Source organism: Chiloscyllium punctatum, chromosome 12 (genome assembly GCF_047496795.1).
Source record: "Chiloscyllium punctatum isolate Juve2018m chromosome 12, sChiPun1.3, whole genome shotgun sequence".
Classification (NCBI taxonomy): domain Eukaryota; kingdom Metazoa; phylum Chordata; class Chondrichthyes; order Orectolobiformes; family Hemiscylliidae; genus Chiloscyllium; species Chiloscyllium punctatum.
The window spans coordinates 100,955,761-100,975,096 of record NC_092750.1 but is presented as its reverse complement, the minus strand read 5'-3'; the positions used below and the strand labels follow the sequence as shown (position 1 = coordinate 100,975,096).

General features: G+C 45.5%; 1 long non-coding RNA gene across 1 annotated transcript in view; it reads right to left on the bottom strand.

The window, feature by feature from the left end:
• Positions 1–426: 426 nt before the first annotated feature.
• Positions 427–19,336, bottom strand: part of LOC140483503 (uncharacterized) — a 41,805-nt gene continuing 22,895 nt past the window's right edge. The window contains exon 3 of the long non-coding RNA XR_011961996.1: positions 427–626. This is a non-coding gene — a long non-coding RNA (uncharacterized lncRNA). The remainder of the gene's footprint in view (positions 627–19,336) is intronic.

The window sequence follows — 19,336 nt, the reverse complement described above, 5'->3', positions numbered from 1 at the left end:
GGAGAATCCCTGCCTACTTCTACCTACCCGGGCTCCATGACTATATACATACCTGGGAGATAGCTGCAGGAGGAGACCATTCAGCCTTTCAATCCTGCTCCATCATTCAATGGGAAACAGCTGACCATCCAGCTCAGTCTCCTGTTCCTGCTGTGTTCCAATCCCCTTTCATGACTTTACCTTGAAGAACTATATCTAAGTCCTCCTTCAGCTTCACTGCCTTTTGTTCTAGTGACGTTGTTGTGTTACTGTGTAGGTGTAGGCGGGGGTAATGTGATGGTGTTGCCTCCTGGAGGATGCACTCAGCATCCCTCATCATCCTGCAGTAATATCAACTGGGTTTCAGGAACTAGAGATAGAATCCATTTCCAGGATATGGGCATCACTGGTTCAGCCAGCATTTATTCCCCATCTCTCCTTACCCTTCAGAAGATGGTAGTGAGCTGCTGTCTTGTACCATTCACAGTCCATTTGGCGCAGAGAGACCGACAACGCTGGGAGAGAGAGTGTTGCAGGATTTTGGCCCAGTGATTCTCCATCTTTGGTTCATCAAATGTTGTGTAACTTAATCACGATCTGCACGTGATTTTGAGATTTCAGTCTGCAAATCTTCACCATCTAGCACCCTGGATAAAAGGAATATGTACAGATTAGAAATTCAGAACAGACAATTCTAGTTTCTCTGGAATATCTTTCTCCCCTTTCTTCCCCGAAAGCTGTAACCCTCCAGCCCTCTTACTTTCTCCCATCATTCTGACTCTGCTACCCCCTAATGTACACCCTCTACATTCTCATGGTGTTACTGATAAACAGATTCATGCCACCACTTTCCATCCCTGGTTAGACTCTGCACCCTTTCTGGGTTCACTTCTTTTCCCTTCAGTTGCTGCAAGTCAATAATGTAACAGCAGAATGAAACAAAAGGAAACAGAAAGGGAGGTGGCAGATCCTGGACAGAAGAGGAAACTTCAGACTGGGAGAATGGGTCAGATTCTTCCTTGTTTCCCATTGGTCAATTCCCAGTGTTATGACAAGTTGCGAATGGAACTTGGTCCCATCTCGGCGTAGTGACACTTTGATCCCCCCCCCCAACTGATCAATACTATAGGTAGATGCATCTCTTCTCCTGCCAATCACAGTGTGAAATGCTTTCCGCTAGTTACCCCAAAGAACATGCTCCAAAACCCGCCCACATTCTGTACATGTGCAGTGGTGGGTTTCCTCACACACGTGTGGTCCCTGCCTCAGGGCTTGTGGGAGTTGTAGTCCCCATGAAGCCTCTGGAGACCTGTCCCTGGAAAGTGAGAGAAAGTGTGGGCTGGAGGGTGTTGTGTATAGGATATCTATTCAGACACACAGGACATGTGGGCTGTCACTGGGATTTACTGAGACATCCGCTTAGACACCTCGATTTCTGACGTAAGGAAAATACATTCAGCCAATTGCGGGGTGGGGAGGTTAATAATGGGCAGCAGATTTTAAGCAGAGGTGGCTCAGTGGCTAACAATGCTGCCTCATAGCGTCAGCGACCCGGGTTTGATTCCAGCGTTAGGCAACTGTGTGGAGTTAACACATTCTCCCCACGTCTGTATGGTTTTGTTCGGTGCTCCAGTGTCCTCCCACAGTCCAAAGACGTGCAGGTTAGGTGGATTGGTCATGCCAAACTGCTCACAGGGTCCATGCATGTGCTGGTTAGGCAATTAGCCACGGGAAATGCAGGGTTACAGGAAATGGGTGGGTCTAAATGGGATGCTCATTGTAGGGCTGGTGTGGACTCGATGGATGAATACACTGTTTCTGCACTATAGGGACTCTATTCTATTCTCATGAAGAAGAATGTACCTATCTCAATGTGTTGTGAATCTGTGGAATTCCCTTTTCAAAATGCGGTGGATGCCAAGACAATGAGCCAATTTAATGAAGAGATACAGATTTTTAATTTGCAACGAGTTGAAGCGTGAGAGATTGCAGGCAGGAAAATCCAGCTGAGACCGAGGTGAGCTCAATCATCACCGTATTAAATGGTGGAGCTGGTTCGAAGGGCTGCATTGCCTCTCCTGTGCCCAGGGCTTATCTTCTTACGGTAATAACCAGAAAGATGAATCCAAAACTCACCATCTTCACCAAAGGAGATTTTCAGAAACAGCAGGATAGTCAGGTGGATTAGCGTTCCAAACTTAGGTAGTGATGAAGCATGTAGGAGATAATGATTTTGCAATTTTAAACTGAGGGGTGACAGTGATTTATGGTTTTAGACTGTGCAGTACATTCACACCGTCCAGAATACTCTGTTGTGAATATCTATCCTGCACTTTATTACAAAGCCAAGGTCACTGACAATGAAACTAAAACACCCAGGAAATATTGCCTCCCCTCATAATCTGATAAAATGACTTGTCATAAGTCTGATAGAATTTAGAACACAGATGGAAAGCGGGAAGATTAAATCCAATCCCAAGATACTGTGCTTAAACAAAGGAGACTACAATAGGAGGAGGCAGGAGTTGGCGAATGCAGAATGGACACAAAGACTTTACTGTGGGACAGTTGACAGACAGTGGAGGAATATCAAAGTAATTTTTCAAATTTCTCAGCAAAAGTATATATCAGTGAAAAGGAAGGACTGTAGGAAAAGGAGTAATCTGCCATGTCTAAGGCAATAAGGGAGACTGTCAAATTGAAATAGAAGGCATACAAACTGTCAAAGACCAAGGATAAATTCGGAGATTGGAAAAAACTTCAAAGATCTACAGAAAGCATGATGGAATTGGGATAAAAAGTGATGAGTAGCTATCCCCAGGGACAGAATTGCAGTCTACACTGCTAGAGAGAAACCTATTGTATGGGGAACATATGGCCTCTGTAATTGTTGAAGTATTTAATAGTTACCATAGAGATAATCCTGATCAAGTTAAAAATCACAGCACACTCCAAAAGCTTGTACTTCCAAATAATCCTGTTGGACTATAACCTGGTGATGTGTGGTTTTTAAACTTTGTCCACCCCACCCCAACCCCGGCTCCTCCACATCAGAATCCTGATAGATACCCCACTGAAACTGAACTGCCTGTCAGATACTTGAGGGAGCCACAGGGGTGTGGGGAAGGGTGTGTGTTTTAGCCACAAAGTGCTGAACTGAACTAGACTTTCGAACTGCCGTTGCCATGGAGATAATACTGAGAGACAGTCTCTATTCAAGGATCCCAAACCACAAAGGTTTAAGAATGGGAGTGGTACATCCGACAGGCGGGGAGTTACCTGATGCTGCCTGGAGGTGTTTTGCATGTACACTATCCAGGGAGCTGCCATGTCTCATCAATAAAGACTCAAAGAAGACCTCTCAGAGTTCTGTGCCTGGGTATTCCTATCCAGCATGGTTCAGGAATATGAGCACACAGCAGTCAGACTTCACAGTGGAGGATACGAAGAACATGCCAGTAATTGATAAGGAGACTGAGGAAGGTGAGGACCAAGGAACAACTATTATCACGATAGAGTTAGAGCTGGGCAAGTTAATGGAGCTAAAGGTAAACAAGTCTCCTTGCCCCGATGGAATACATCCCAGGATACCAACAGAGTTAGTGGGAGAAATAGCAAATCCTACAGCAGAGACAGGCCCTTTGGCCCAAACTGGCCCATACCAATCAGATTGTCCATCCACACTAACCCCAATTCCCTGCACTTGGCCCATCTGCTTCTGAAACTTTCCTATCCATGTATTTGGCCAAATGTCTTTCACTTGTTGTTAATATACCCACCTCAACCACTTCCACTGGCAGCTCATTCCATATACATACCACCTTTGTGTAGAACACTTGCCCCTCAGTTTCCCATGTATTCTTTCTCCTCTAACTTTAACCTGATGCCCTCCAATCCTTGAGTCCCTGCGAAAAAGACCGAGTGCATTCACCTTACCCATGCCTCTCATGGTCTTATACACTACTGTAAAATATTCCCCCACAGTTTCCTCTGCTCTAAACAAAAAAGTCCTCGCCTGTCCAACCTCTCCCTGTAACTCAGACCCCTGAGACCTGGCATCATCCTTGTAAATTTCTTCTTCACCTTTCCAGTTGAATAACTTAAAGTGACACTGCATTCATCACATTTCCTGTGTTTCCCTACGGCGCTCGAACCGATGTGACAACACCAATGGATTACAATCAATGATTGATAATTCACTCCATTACAACAATCCCATTTTCATAGCTTTTTCCATGATGCAGGAATCCTTTAGTCTTTCTGGTTTCATGGCTAATTGTCCTCATACAAAACCAATCTGTGGCTTGACTGTTCCAGGGAAGTTAGATTACTTACAGTGTGGAAACAGGTCCTTCGGACCAACAAGTCCACACCGCCCCGCCGAAGCGCAACCCACCCATACCCTTAACCTAACACTACGGGCAATTTAGCATGGCCAATTCACGTGACCTGCACATCTTTGGACTGTGGGAGGAAACCGGAGGAAACCCACGCAGACACGGGGAGAATGTGCAAACTCCACACAGTCAATTGCCTGAGGCGGGAATTGAACCCAGGTCTCTAGCGCTGTGAGGCAGCAGTGCTAACCACTGTGCCATCGTGCCGCCCAATGTGCCATGATTTTTTAGACTTTCAAAAACCAAGTCCCCACGCTAACATGGACTTCACTGTCTCAGTACTTTTTTCGTCACACGGACATTTGAAATATTCGCCCATGAACAGAACGCAAACCTTTCCTTCCAGATGAAAAGGCCAATGATATTCAGATCGGCGCGGATCAAGTGACATGAAGTTCAATTTGAATTTCTCAACTGTAAATCCCCCCTTTCAACACTCGACAGCAGAGAAAACAAAGTGCTGGAGATCCTCAGCAGGTCTGGCAGCATCTGAAATGGTGACAGATGCAGGAAACAGTGCAGCCTTGAAGAAGTGTTTAGATGATCACACCAGGCATGTGTGCTTGATGACCATTATGGATAAGATGGGGACAGGGATCCCTTTCTGGAAGGGACTTGGTGAGACCACACCTGGAGTACTGTATACACCTTTGTTCCCCTTTTCCAAGGAAGGCTCTCCTGGTTATTGAGAGAGTGTAAAGGAGGATCACCAGATGAGTCCTGGGATGTGAAGATAGTTAAGGGCTGCAGATGCTGGAAGTCAGAGTCTGTACAATGTGGACCTGGGGAGGTGCAGCAGGTCAGGCAGCATCAGAGGAGCAGGAAGGTTGATGTTTTGGGTCAGGACCCTTTGTCAGTCTTGATAAATAACCCTGACCCAAAACGTCAACTTTCCAGCCCCATCGTATTCATGCTGGTCATCAAGCACCTATTTATGCTAGTCCAACGTTCTGGCACTCAGTGTGTAACCGATATTGTACTGCTTGGTGTGATCATCTAAACACTTCTACAAGGCTGCAATGTTTCCTGCATCTGTCACCATTTCCAGTGCTGCCCGACCTGCCGAGGATCTCCAGTGCTTTTTGTTTGTATTGCAGATTTCCACCATTTTGCTGAAGCACAGAGTCATAGACATGTACACAGCTCCAGATTTTGTTGACTCACATTCCTGGGATGTCAGGACTGATGGCTGAACAGGGACTCAATCTTCGTTTAATCCTCCTTTCCTTTGGCTTTCTGAGCCACTAACTACATCACTAATATTGTACCTCCCATTCCCTGTCCTGAATCTGACCCATCTCAGCCTACACTTCCGTTCCAATCCCCCTGCCAGACTAGTTACAAACTCACCAACAGAACTGGCAAAAGCCCCCACCAGATTTGTCTCAACTCTGCCCAGGGGTAACCGATCAGGCTGGTATAGGTCCCACTCTGAAACAGTCCCAGTGCCTGAAGAATCAAAACCCTTCTGTGGTACACCATTACCCCAGCCACACATCCAGCTGATCTACCTTCTCATTCCTGCTCTCATTAGCACATGGCACTGGGAGTAAGTCTGACATTATTACATTTCAGGAGCTACATTTTAATGTATCTCTGCTCTCCCTATATCCAGCTTTCAGGCCCTCATCCCTCTGTTTAGCGATGTCATTGGTATCTGTGTGTTGCACGACAACGGCTTGTTTACCCTCCAGCTCCAGAACATCCTGCAGCCACTCCATGATATCATGGATCTTGGCACAAGGGAGATTACATACCATCCTGGATTCATGTCTGTGGGCAATGTAGTGCCTGGCTGTACCCCTGATTATTGAATCCCCCGTCACGATAGCCCTGCCACTCTCATTCCTCTTGTTCTGATCAGCAGAGCTCTCTGTGGTGTCATGAACCTGGCTGATGCTGATTTCCCGAGAAGCCACCCCACCCATTCCCGCCCTTACAGAATCCCAAGTGGTATACAGTATCTGTATGAAAAGGGGATAACAACGGGGAATCGTGTACTCGCTTCCTAAGCCTTTTACTCGATCTGATGGTCACCCATTCCCTTTCTGCCTGTGTAACCCTCACCTGCAGGGGGACTAACTCACTAAACGTGCTGTCCATAACATTCTCAGTATTGTAGATGCTCCACAGTGAGTCCACTCACAGCTCCAGCTCTGAAAAGCAGTTTCCCAGTAGCTGCAGATGGGAACCCTTCCTGCACACATAGCCATCAGGGACACTGGAAGCGGCCCTTATTTCCCACATTGTGCAAGAGGAGCACACCACGGGTCTGAGGGCTCCTGTCACAACGTCTCTCTACATTCATCTAGTTACTCCCATTAAGAGAATTTAAATGAGTGAGCAACCTTCCTTCACTTCAAACATGTCCATTATAGTAACAAAAAAAATCTTTACTTAAGCTGATATGTCATATTTAAAAACTTAAATACTCCACAGCTATCACTGACAAATTGGCTATTCCCATTGGGACTGTGAATGTCTGAAAGGCCTGAACTAAAACTGAGTTTCAGCTTCACCTTCTCCCTGTCTCACCTCACCATTTACACCCAACTCCAAAACACTCTCATTGAGCCAAGCAGCCCTCACAGTGCAGCCTGTCATTTTCATTGTCTGCTCATACCTACACTGCCCTCAGCCTCCTGTACTGTTCCAATGCACCTCAATGGGAGCTCAGACCAGCATTGCATCTTTCAATTCAGCCCTTTGTAACCCCAGAGTCAAAATGGACTTCAGCAGTTTCTGAATGAACAGACAGTTGTCAGAATCTGGAACGTTCCACTTGAAATGGTGCTGGAATTTGAGTCCACGAGAAATTTGCAGAGAATTGGAAGTAGGGAGTTTACAGATTAGCATTATAAAGTGGATAATTGAGACTAAATCTGACAGTTCCTGCGAGAAGACGAGGTGTAATTTGGATAAATCTGTGCTCTCTCTCAGGCCAATACCTCCTTCCACAGCTGCAGGGCCAAAAATTGAACACATACCCCAAGGGTTATCCAACCATGAACTTGAACATCTTTCTGCTTTTGGTTTGACAAAAATATTGAAGATATTTTCCCACAGACAGAATAGACAAACCTTTCTCGTTCCACAGTTAAATGCCAATGATATTCAGATCCTGATGACTCCGCTGACTGTAGAAACTTGTTTATTGAGATCCCAGTCTCAATTATTCTCAATTAATATCCTATAAACTGAATTCACAAAACAAAGCTCACAGTCAGTGCAAGATGAATAGTGAAGGCAAACACTTCTCTTGGTATGTGTTTGATGTGTAAATGCTCCTCTTCAAATCACCCCGCCCCCACCCAGGAAGAGGACACGTGCATGCTCCTTGCTGTACCTTGCCCCAAATAAAGATGATGGCCATAACCCAGGTCCTCTCACTGCCTGAGGCCCAAGCCATCTTCCCCTTTGCTGCAAACGTGGGACTAAGAGTTTCTAATTCAGACTAACGACCTGCACAGAGTGTAACTAAACCCTCCCAGTCTACACTGATACATTTCATCTGGTTTCTGCTGCCACTCTCCCCTTTCCCCTTTCCGCCTCCTGCACACACCATGGGTCATCACGGGTCCAGTGACCCTTCCTCAGAACCGATGACAGTTGGGAAAATTAGAATCCCTTCAAGAAACAGGCCCTTTGGCCCAACAATTCCGCACCCACCCTCCGAAGTTTATCCAACCCAGACCCATTCTCTTACTCTATTACTCACCATTTCCCCGGACTAATGCACATCCCTGAACACTACGGGAAACTTAGCTGGGCCAATTCACCTAACCTACAGATCTTTGGACTACAGGAGATAGGGGTTAAAGAGTAACTAATAGGCGGGGACAGAAACCAAAGAGACACAGGAACATTTGGAAAGATAAAGGAGTGGGAAGTTGGAAAGCTGTTAATGAAGGAGACAAGAACCCTCCAGCATCTCAGTGGCGTTGGTGGAAATGGTGGCTGATGATCTACATTGTGCCTGCAAAAAAGACCCTGAGCTTCCAGTTGCCTGCTCTTTAACACACAAGACTGTTCCCTGTCCAACATCTCTGTCTCATGCTTACTGCAGTGTTCCAGTGAAGCTTGATGCAATCTGGATGAACACTTCAGAACATACCAAATGGCTTCCTATTTCAAAGACTGCAATTTCCCCTCACGTGGTCAACAATGCCCTCCAGTATATCTCCTCCACTTCCCACACCACTGCCCTTGAACCCCACCCCTCCAAATGCAACAAAGATGGAATCCCACCACCCTCACCTTCCACCCATATACAACACATCATCCTCTGCTCTTTCCACCATCAGATCCAACCACCTGAGATATATTTCCCTCCCCACCCCTTTCAGCATTCCACAGAGACCATACCTTCTGTGACTTCCACGTTAGATCCACACTCCCCACCAACTCACCCTCCACTCCAGGCACCTTCGCTTGCCACTGCAAGAGGTGGAAAACCTGTACCCACACCTTCCCCTCAACTCCATCCAAGGCACCACTGGATCCTCCCACACCCAGCAGAGAATTCCCTGCCCACCCAAACACCTCACCTATTGTGTCTCTTGCTCTCGGGACGCCAAATTATGGAGTATTTCAGGGAACATTTCTGGGACACATACACCAACCAACCCCACCGCCCTGTAGCTGACCATTTCGGCTACCGCCCACTCACTCCGCCACCATGCTGCCAAGGACATGCAAGTCCTCCATCCCACAACTCCGAGCCACCCGACACCTGGAGGAAGAACACCTCATCTTCTACCTTGGGAACTTTCAACCACACGGCATCAAAGTTTCCTCATCTCCCATCCACCAACTTATCTCAGATTCAACCCTCCAACTCGGCAAGACCCTCTTGAACAGTCCCACCTGCCCATCTTCCTTTCCAATTGTCCATTCTACCCTCCATCTACAACCACCTATTGCCTCCCTAGCTCCCTTCCCCCAACCCCAAACACCCCATCCCTATTTATCTCTCAGCCGTATTCTACCACCCACATTTCTGATGAAATGCTGACATGCCCAATACGTCAATTCTCCTGCTCCTTGGATGCTGCCTGGTCTGCTGTGCTTTTCCAGCGCCACACTTTAACACAAGCTGGAAGAACTACACCTCATCTCCCACTCGGGAACCCTGCAACCCTCTGGCTTCAACATCAAATTCAATAATTTTAGGTCCTGAACTCTCCCACGTCCTAGTGTCTTTGTCCCCTACCCCACATACCAGGCCTTGTTATTATGTAGCCTGCCATTACACATTACCTATGGTGAGTCACTAACAGTCCCCATAAACAGCTATTCACCCTCCCCGCATCCGATCGTTATCCACTCCTGTGTCCAACTGCTCCTATCTCTCTCTTTGGACTCTATCCCCACTTATCATTTACTCCTTAACCCCTACCTTCTGTATAAAAACAGACATTTTTTTCTCAGTAACATCAGTTCCTGAGGAAGCGTCACTGGATCAAAAATGCGAACTGATTTCTTTTCACAGATGCTGCCAGATCTGTTGAGCATTTCCAGTACGTTCTGGTTGTTGTGTGATTTACAGCATCAAGAGTTCTTTTGATTCTAATTTACCCGGAGTATATAATTCAGGTCCACCAGAATGAAACAGTGTTTATCAACCTTCCCAGTCCACACTAACTCCATCTCTCTCCCAGTATCTGCTGTCTCTCCCACTCCTTCACATTCAGTCCCCCCTCACAGTGACACTGCGCCTGCAAAGCTGATGGTCATGTGTTGGCCTGCTGGACCCACCCCTCATTCACTCCCATTGGCTGGAGGATCACGCCAACTCTCCTATTGGTCTGAAGCTGTGTCAATCAGCCAGGCCCCATTGTGACATGAGTGTTGGGATCCTCCCAGGTGCATCAGAGGCTGAGGGGTGACCTCATAGAGGTTTATAAAACCATGAGGGGCCTGGGTAGGATAAATAGACAAGGTCATTTCCCTGGGGTCGGGGAGTACAGAATGAAAGGGCATAGGTTTAAGGTGAGAGGGGAAGAATTTCAAATGGATCTGAGGGACATTTGTTTTTCCCACCGAGGTTGGTACATGTATGGAGTCCTCTGTCAGGAAGTGGAGGATGATGGTACAATTATACCATTTGGCATCTGGATGGGTATATGAATAGGAAGGGTGTAGAGTGATATGTGCCAAGTGTTGGCAAATGGGAAAAGATTAGGTTGGGATATCTGTTCAGCATGGACCAGTTTAACCAAAGGGTTTATTTTCATGCTGTACCTCTCTACGGCTCTGCCCTGTGATGAGCTTCATCATTCACAGTGAATGCGTCAGTATCACAGAGGACAGGGGCTGGGGGCTATTCAGCCCATTGGGGCTGTACTCTCTCCCTCTGGAGATGGTGCCAGTCTATCCCAACTGACCTCCCATTTGGACATAGTCCTCCAAATCCTTCCTAAAAAAAGTTAAATTTCAAATTTGTTTTGACAATAACTGCATCCAGCTGTTGGTCAACCTGTTCCAGATGCTCAGAACTTAGTGAGTAAAATAATCTTCACATTTTTAACCTGCATTACTTGCCAGTTACCTGAAAATAGTTACTAAAAATTGTGACGTTAAAAATTTCTCACTCTGTCTCTCTGTGAATGAAATACCCTGGAAACAAATCAACTCCTGGTCGAAATCACTGCTTAACCTTCTCAGCTCCAAGGAGAATTGTCAGACCTTCTGCTAACTCTCCATAAAAGAGAAACCTATCTTAATTTTAATTTATTAGTGTCATAGAGATGTACAGCACAGAAACAGACCCTTCAGTCCAACTTGTCCATGCTGACCAGATATCCTAAATTAATCTTGGCCCATATGCCAGCCCTTGGCCCATAGCCTTCTAAACCTTTCCCAATCACATATCCAATGAGATGCCTTTTCAATGTTGTAACTGTACCAGCCTCCACACTTTCTCAGGCAGCTCATTCCATACACGTGCCACGTTCAGCTTGAAACTTTGCCCCTAATATCCCTTTTCAGTCTTTTCCCTCATGCCTGTGCTTTCTAGTTTTGGACTCACCTAAACAGGAATAAGACCCTGGCTGTTTACCCTATCCATGCCCCTAACGATTTTATCAACCTCTATGGTCACCTCTCAGCATCTGATTCTCCAGTGAAAACAGCCTCAGTCTATTCAGCCTCTCCTTATAGCTCAATCCCTCAACCCTGGCAACATCTTTGCATTATTTCTGAATCCTTTCAAGTTTAACAATATCATTCCGATAGCAGGGAGACCAGGACTGAAAGTAGAATTCCAGAAGTGGCTGAATGAATGTCCTGTACAGCCGCAAAATGACGTCAAAACTCCTGTACTCAATGCACTGACCAATAAAGGCAAGTACACCAAACACTTTCTGCACTACCCTGCCTATCTATGATTCCACTTTCAAGGAACTATGAACCTGCACTCCAAGATCTCCTTGTTCAGCAACACTCCCCAGGACCTTCCAATTAAGTGTAGAAGTCCTGCCCTGATTTGCTTTTCCAAAGTGCAGAACCTCATTTATCTAAATTAAACTGCATCTGCCACTCCTCAGCCCATTTGATTGGAGTCTCATTGTACTCTCGGGTAACTTTGCTGTCCACTGCACCTCCAATTTTGGTGTCTATTGTAAACCTACTAACCATAGCTCCTATATTCACATAGAAACCATTAAAATAAATGGCAAAAAGCAGTGGACCCAGCACCCAGCCTGACAGCATATTGCTCATTACAGGCTTCCAGTCCAAAAAGCACCCTCCACTATGACACTGACTTCTCAGCAAGGTTAGAGCTCATGGCATATAGGGAGATCTAACCATTTGGATACAGAACTGGCTCTTCAGACTGGAGGACTGTGACTAGTGGACTGTTACAAGGATCACTGCTAGATCCACTACCTTTCATCATTTATATCAATGACTTGAATGTGAACATCGGAGGTATAGTTAGTGAGATGACACCAAAACTGGAGGTGTAGTGGACAGTGAAAAAGATTACCTCAGAGTACAATGGGATCTTGATCAGATGGGTGAATTGGCTCAGGATTGGCATTTTGGTAAAACAAATCTTAGCAGCTCTTATACACTTAATGGTAAGGTCCTGGTGAGTGTTACTGAACAAAGAGACCTTGGAGTGGAGGTAGATAGGATAGTGAAGGCGGCATTTGGTATGCTTTCCTTTATCGGACAAAGTATTGAGTACAGGAGTTGTGAGGTCATGTTGTGGCTGTAGAGGACATTGGTTAGGCCACTTTTGGAACGTTGTGCAGAAATCTGGTCTCCCTCCTATTGGAAGGATGTTGTGAAACTTGAAAGGGTTCAGAAAAGATTTACAAGAACTTTGCCAGGGTTGGAGGATTTGAGCTAGGCTGGGGGTTGAATAGAGGTTGAATAGATTGGGGCTGTATTCCCTGCAGCGTCGGAGGCTGAGAGGTGATCTTATTGATCTTTATAAGAACATGAGGTGCATGGATAGGATAAATAGACAAAGTCTTTTCCCTGGCGTGGGGGATCCCAGCACAAGAGGGCATAGGTTTATGATATGAGGGGAAAGACTTTAAAGAGACTTGAGAAGCAACGTTTTCACACAGAGGGTGGGACGTGTATGGAATGAGCTGCCAGAGGAAGTGGTGGAGGCCATTATGATTGCAACATTTAAAAGGCATCTTCATGTGTATATGAATAGGAAGGATATGGGCCGGGTGCTGACAGGGGGGACTAGATTGCATTGGGATATCTGATCAGCATGTACTGGTTGGACTGACGGGTCTCTGTTTCTGTGCTGTCCATCTATGACTCTTTGACCTTCCAGCCAATTCCATATCCAAACAGCTAGTTCCACCAGAATTCTATGGTATTGAACCTGCTAACCAGTGTGTTATGTGAAGCTTTGTGTCTTTCTCAAGTCCAAGTTACTGATTTCAATGCACAAAGCCATGCTGACTCTCTCTAATCAATTCTTACCTTTCCAATGACTTGTAAATCCTGTCCCTGAGAATCCCTTCCAACAACTTCTCTGCCACTGACTTCAGGCTCACTGGTCTATAGTTCCCTGGCTTTTCCTGACCATCTTTCTCAAATAATGGCACCAAACCTCCAGCACCTCACCTGTGGCGATTGATGATACAAATATTGCAGCGAGGGGCCCAGCAAAAGCTTCTCTAATTACCCACAAAGTTCTGGGATACACCTGATCAGATTCCAGGGATTTATCCACCTTTATGCATTTTAAGACATCCAGTACCTCCTCCTCTGTAATATGTACACTTGCCAAGTTATCACTATTTATTTCTCCAACTTCTCTAACTTCCATATCCCCTTTCAGTAAAAACTGACATGATATACTTACAGAATCTCTCCCACCTCCTGCTGTTCCATAGACAGTCTTGTTGATCTTGGAGGGTCGCTATTCTCTGCCTAGTTATTCTTTTGTCTTTAGTGTATTTGTAGAATCTCGTGGATTCTCCTCAAACCTTCTTCGCAAAGCTATCTCATGTCCCCTTTTTCGCCTCCTGGTTTCCCACGAGTATACTCGTACTGCCCTTATAGTCCTCTAGGGATTCACACAAACACAGTGGGGTCTGTACCTGCTATATCCTTCCTTCATTTTCTTGACCAGAGCCTCAACTTCTCAGGTCATGCAGCATTCTCGACGCCTCCCAGCCTTAGCCTTAACAGGAACATACTGTCTGTGTACTCTCATTGTCGCAGGCCTATGGAGGCAATGGCAGATGAGGACAGAGAAACAATCATTATCAGGAAAGAGGTCGGGTTGGGAAAGCTAACAACTCATCCTTATCTCTGTAATTCCTCTCTAGCTTCAGAACTATCACTATCTCTGGTATCAAAAACATCTCAATCTCTGCAACATCCTCCAATCTCTAATCTCCTCCAGTCTCAACACAGTCTCTATCTTTAATCTTGTCCACCCTCACAAATCTCTGTGATGTGCCTTTCTTTAATTTCAGCCTTCAGGATAACCCATTTTTATTTCAGATTCCTGCACCCAGAGCTCCACAATGTCCCGCTTAACCTCTGTCACATTTTCCTCCAAAAAACATTAATCAATCACGTATCATCGATTCGATGATCACCTTCTCTGACCTGGTTTCTATTGTGGCTTGTCATATTCCTATATTACGCGTCTGTGGTCGACATGACAGAAAACGGTTTTGTGGTCCATTGGGTTTATGCTGTAAAGAAATCTCCCAGCTAACTATTTGAACCCCATTTTCCAGCACAGAGCCCATAGACCTGTCAGCCTTGGCCTTGCAAGTGTGTTCCTAAATAGATTTTAAATGCCATCGGGATTTCTGTCTCTCGCTCTCTTCCAGACTGTGATGTTTAGTGCAACTGTTGCTCTATGCTATCACCCACAGGGTTCAGAGCAGCTGGGTCTGTGCGAACCACAGATCACCCACACATTGTGAAGGGTGGCAGGGTCCCTGACAGGGGGCACAGGAGATTTACCAGGATGGTTCAAGGAATGGGGGATTTTAGTTGCAGAATTTGTGGGGCTTTTTTAACATTAATTGTTCATGTGACATGTGTGTTGCTAATACACATCAAGAATAACCATCCGCAATTAATGGACTCTCCTTTTCAACCTCTCCCCTTGCCTGTGCTGTGGTAATATTCAGGTTAACCACTACCAGACATCTCTCTCTGATGAGAGAGCAGTCCTATGGTCGGGTAGGACAATGCTGACTTGATCTTTTACACAGTGATGCCACTGTGCCTCGAGGGTGGCGAAAGGGAATGCTGAAGGTGGTGGATGGGAAACCACTCAGGTACAGTACTTTATCCTGGAGGATGTTCACTTTCTTTAATATTGTTGGGGGGGGGGGGGGTGTGCACTGATGCAGGCAAGTGGAGAATGTTCCAACACAACCCTGATGTGTACCTGAAAGAGCGCAAACAGACATTGGGAAATCAGCGGTTTGGAAAAACAGAGTATTCTCCTTGCAGCAAAGGAAATTTGGGGAGCTGTGACAAAGCGGTTTATAAAAATTACACATTATAATAATAAACCTTACACCCATCAGCTCATTATACAAGGATTACAGGACACATGTTGAAGATTTGGGAAGATCTATTGAGAGGATGGTTTGATTCAAAGGAGAACTTTTATTCAGCAAATGGTATTGATCTGGAACACAATACGAATATCCAGGGCCTGATGTATTGAGTAATTCTGTCAGAGTTTGGCGTTACAATGACTGAGATTACCATCTGAATATCTGCCTGTAATACAAGTTTATAAAATCCGTCACTGTTAGTCCAAGTTTGAAACTCATACAATCGCCTCCTCCTGGCCCAGGAGGACTGTACACATTACCCCTGGTGGAGGTCAGCAGGCAATTCAAGGGCAAATCTATGTGGGTTTCTATGAGTTTCCACCTTGGGACTTCATGTGACTGAACATGGGACAGAATATCCCAAGATTCAGTGAGATATGGAGAGCAGGATTTGCTTCCTTGTCTTTCCTTCCGTTCTGCCGCTGTGCCTCATCAATAAGACATGGGGTGTGAAAGGCTCATGCATCTTGATGGGCAAGTTGTCTCCATTCTGACCAATGGGCAACAAGCTCCTCCCAGTCATGAAACAGAGTATCCCTGAAAGATAGCAACTGTGCATGCTTCCCACTGCCCAGTGCTCACAGGACATGTTTAGAATAATTAGGGGGGAAATCTCCTAGAAAAGGGTTAACAGGAAAGTTCCAAAAGGTTATAAACAGTTTACAGAGAGATATTCACAGGAAACCTGGTCAACAAGTTGTCAAATAGAGTATAACTTGGGATAAACTGTAGAAAGCTGCACCACAAAGGGACCGGGGGAAAATGAGCAGGAAACACAGAAAGCGAGCACACAGTTACAACATGGAATCAGGAAGGGGAATGGAATGCTGTCCCTTATTTCAAAGAGATTGCAACATAAGAGTTTGGAGTATATACCTTAGGGCAACTAAACAAATGGCGAGTGAGACCACATCTGGAGTAACGTGAACAGATTTGGTCACTTCAGTGAATGATATAGAGCAGTTTATTGGAGGCATTTCAGAGAAGATCCATTGGGATGATCCCTGTTTTGAAGGGATTATGCGGTAAGCAAAGGCTGAATAAGTTGGGAATATACTCACTGGACTTTGGAAGAATGAGAGATGATCTCTTTGAAACATACAGGATTCTGTCAAGGTTTGACAGGGTAAATATGGAGAAGATATGTCCCATTACGGGTGAGTCTTGAACCAGATTCTGGTTCAGTCGCGGAATCAAGGGGTTCTGTTTCAGATTTGTCAAGTTAAAGGCAACACCGACACAGGTTAGGGTTTCAGTAGCAATGGAGCTGGGGTGAGAAGGAGACAAGCAACATTTTAGAGATTGGAATTTGTGGTGTTTGTGATTGTGTAGATGTCTGATCGGAAGGTCACCTTGGGGTCAGATATGAAAGCAATACTGTGAAGAATGTAGTTCTGCCTCAGACACTTCCCAGTGAGAGGGAGGGACACAGCAGTACGGGAAATGAATTTGGAATAGCAACTGAAGGGAATGGGTTTAACAATTATAGTGTTTCATTGGAGTGAATTGCAGCTAATCGAAGCGTGGTAAGCAGTTTGATAACTGAGTAACAGTGGAGTAATGGAGAGGGATGATGGGGAGGGAGAACTGGACATTGTCAGTGTACATGTGAAACCTAACACTGTGCTTTTGGGCGATGTTACCTCCTGGCAGTATGAAGGTGAGAAACAGGACGGACCAAGGATAGATCCTGGGGGGAAACCAAATACAATGAACTCAGAAAGGAGAGTGGAGATGGAGCAGGATTTTCCAATGATGGCGAGGTCAAATATTAGGTTTTAGCAGAATGGGAGAGAAGGACATAACCAGAAAAGACAGATAGATCATGGAACAATATCAGTGAATTGCGAAGGGGGGTGGGCGGGGGGGTGGGGGGAGGGTGGTGACAAGCAGGAGGATGAGACAGAGATTTGGAATGTCCGTGATTTAGCTACACGAGGGTAAATGGTCAAGATGACCTCGAATAAGGCTTGACAAGGGACTCGAGGAAATGCAAATTTAGGACTAAAATGAGGAGCACCCTTGTGAGGCAGTTTGGCTCGGTGGGCTAGTGGAGAGGGAGGAAAGAAGCAGAGGCAGCTGATTGGATTGTCTCAATGTTATGGACAGAGAAAATCCATGTGCTCCTCACTCTTGTTGTTGGAGGGGAGGATGGAGGAGACAGGATAATGGACGGTGTTTTTATCTCCAAAACAATAAACAAAACCTGAGATAGTGATTCTAAAAATAAGTGAACAAGCCTGTCGTATTTATCATTTATCAAGAGTATTAAAATATACAACTGGAGTTCAGGTTTGAATCCCAAATCGGTAGAGGTTGACTCTGAATTGAAGAAAAAAATAAATGGAATGAAGAATCTACTGTTTGCCATGGAACCATTGGGGATGTTTTTCTGCCATTGACAATGTCCTTGAGGGAAAGAAACCCGACAGTGGCCCATCAAATCACTCATTGTATTAATCACTGCACAGTCTCAACAAAGGAATGAAACTGGATGGACCACATTCCATCTACCAATGCACTAGCAACTACAACCACACAGTCAGCCCTCTTGACCCTGCAACTTCTGCCTCACTGTGGGCCAACAACAGCAGCAGAACTGTACTCCAGCCCAATCTGAAATCTCATGGCCTGATAACCCGCAATTAACCATTAACATCAAGGCAGGGGAATCAACCCTGGTTCAATGGTGAATGCAGGAGGGCATGTAAGGAACAGTACAAGGCATACCTAAAAATGAGGTGCCAACCTGGTGGAGCTACCAAACCTGCATGCCAAATAGCACAAGCAACACCAAATAGAACTAAGTGATCCCATAACCAATGGATTAGATCAGAGTTCTGCAGTTCTGCCACACCTAGTCAAGAATAGTGATGGACAAATAAACAATTCACTGGAGGAAGCATCACAGATACCCCTACCCTTACCGATGGAGGGGTCTCACACATTCATGCAACAGATAAGAGGACAGCATTAGCAGTGATTTTCAGCCAGTAGTGCCAAGTGGATGAGCCTTCTCCATTGGTCCCTGACATCACAGATATCAATCGACTTGGTTGAAAACTCATTTCCAATCAGATCAAGAAATGGATAAGCAGTTTAAAAGGTATGGGCCCTGCCAATAATACTGTTGGCTGTGCTCTAGAACCTGCTGCCCACCAAGGCAAGTACTGTTCCAGCACTGGCACCTACCGACTTTGTGGAACATTGCTCAGGGATGTTCCAACACAACAACACAGGGCAGATCCAACTCAGCCAATTCCCCTCCATCAGTCCACACTCACTCAGCAGTGAAATGTTGGAAGGTGTCATCAACAGTGCTGTCACGCAGCTGCTCAGCAATAACCTGCTCAGTGATGCCCATTTTGGGTTCTGCCAGGGCTTCCTGAGCTTGTTACAGACTTTATCCACAAACTGACAAACAGCTGAATGAGGCGAGGATGACAAGCCAGACCCCCTCGAAGACCACTATTTCAACTTCAGTGATATCACCTGACCTCACCACAATCTCAGCTCATTTGCTGAAACTCTCATTCATTCCTTTTGTTAACTCTAGATTTCATTGTCTAAACCCACTCCTGGCCAGCATCCCACATTCACCCTCCCAATAATCTCAAGAATATTGAAAACTCTACTGCCGAAGTGCTCATTTGTACCAAAACTTGCTGATCAATCAAAAGACTCCCATTTGTAAGCAACAACAATTTACTTTCGCACCTTTGAATTAATTCCTGGCTGTAATCATTCCTATCTCCCTGCACCACACACCCTTTCATATCTCAATAACTCATTTTAGTTCAGACTCTCAATGATGTGTTTATTTTTGAGTTCAGCTGTGTGACTGTTTCTATAGACTCCAACGGAACATGGTCTGGAATCCCCACTCTAACC